The sequence below is a fragment of the Mus caroli genome, chromosome 13, assembly GCF_900094665.2.
Source record: "Mus caroli chromosome 13, CAROLI_EIJ_v1.1, whole genome shotgun sequence".
Lineage (NCBI taxonomy): Eukaryota > Metazoa > Chordata > Mammalia > Rodentia > Muridae > Mus > Mus caroli.
The window spans coordinates 22,565,364-22,567,185 of record NC_034582.1 but is presented as its reverse complement, the minus strand read 5'-3'; the positions used below and the strand labels follow the sequence as shown (position 1 = coordinate 22,567,185).

Sequence of the window (1,822 nt, the reverse complement as noted above, 5' to 3'; positions counted from 1 at the left end):
TCTCTCTCTCTCTCTCTCTGTGTGTGTGTGTGTGTGTGTGTGTGTGTGTGTGTATGATTTATTGTGAAATCTCATTACCCAAAAAAAGCCCTGCTATTTTAATACAGTCCAATATATTTCCTTTGGGAGAGATTAAATAAAATATGTTAACTCAGTTAAATTTGGAATCCAATGACAAATGACTAAATGTGTTCACATTGGGTAGTCATGGGAAATTAGTCCAGCAAGGGACTATACTAGGAGAAAATGTTTAAATGTATGCTGGTAACCCTTTGCTATATGCTACTTTAGAATCAGCATTATAGTATCCTATTATTTTCTGATAGTAAATTAAGCAAGATTCCTTCATTCTGGCACAGAATCCAAGCTTAGAGATACTCCCAGAGACTAAGATATATATAACTAAAGATGAAATAATTTAAAATTCAGATGGTGGGATATATTTTCAATTTCATTTTGTTGTGCAACATTTTCAGAAAGAAACAGATATCTTCCTTTACCCTGAATTTAGTGTCTTTTGTCTCCAGGGCCCTATAGGGCTATACAATTATTACCCTTCAATAAGAGAGTCAAATAACTCTAGATATTAGGAACATAAACATACTTTCCTGAGTTTATTTAGGATATTTGGGTTTTTTTGGTTTGTTTGCTTACTTGCTCTTCAGTAAGAAAAGTTCTCATGTAACCCAGACTGACTCCTAACTCATTGCTTAGCAGAGGATGGCTGGAGTGTCTCTTCTTTTTGAGTGCTAAGTCTGGACAGTTTTGCTACCACAATGCATGTAAGTGACCTGGAGACTATACAGACGGCACAAGGCATGCTAAGCAAGCACTCTATCAACCCACCCCAAGTGTGAATTTTTGATCATTTATTTTGTATACAGAATTTATTAAATATATGTAAATAATGTTAGGAATTGACCAGAATTCAAACAAGTGTGGTCCTCTTGACTTGGCAAATAGCAAGTACTAGGCAAGAGAGTAGTAGAGTCACTTCTTTTTTATTTGAAGTATTTTTTATTATTTTCATTATATTTTTTGTGTTTACATTATAACAAAATTGAGTTACAAGTATATAATTACACCATTTCTCCCTCCATTACTCCATAAATCTCCTTCCATATACTCTCTTTGCTTTCTTTCAAATCCTAGGTCCGTTTCTTTAAGTGGTGGTGGTGATTATGGTGATAATGGTGGTAGAGTGTGGGAATGTGTGTGTGTGTATGTGTGTGTGTGTGTATGTGTTTTGTGTGTGTGTGTGTGTGTGTGTATGTGTTTTGTGTGTGTGTGTGTGTGTGTGTGTATGTTTTGTGTAAATATTCCTAGATATATGAATAAAACCTGATTAGTCCATATACTGTTATTTGCATGTAAGTTTCCAGGGTTTATCATTTGGTATTAAATAACCAATTGGTGTGCTCCTCACTGGAGAAGACCATGTCTTCTGCTCTCAGTATTCCAGAGTTTTGAAGGAAAGTTTTAAATTTTTTACTCATAATAAAATTGTAGGTTGAAATCACTAAAGAAATAACATGCTCTTTCATCTTCCTAATCACATATTTTACATATGGAAGACAATCTATGTATTTTATAGCAACATATTGACACATTTTCTTTTATATCAAACCTAACAAAACAGATGCAGATGTAAGATACACAGAGAATGTTCCCAGAGTACTCAGCTTCTTCCTTCATTTAATTATTTATGTTCACAAAGAGGTATGTGTTTTAGAAAATGATCATGCCCCTTTAATCCTCAGGATAGAACTTCGGATCCACTGTAACGTCTCTGAAACAGCTCTTTCTTCTGAGTAAAGTTATG

At 34.2% G+C, this 1,822-nt stretch overlaps 1 pseudogene; it reads left to right on the top strand.

Moving 5' to 3' along the window:
• LOC110308478 overlaps positions 1-1,514 on the top strand; it is a 2,474-nt pseudogene extending 960 nt beyond the window's left edge.
• Positions 1,515-1,822: the final 308 nt, after the last annotated feature.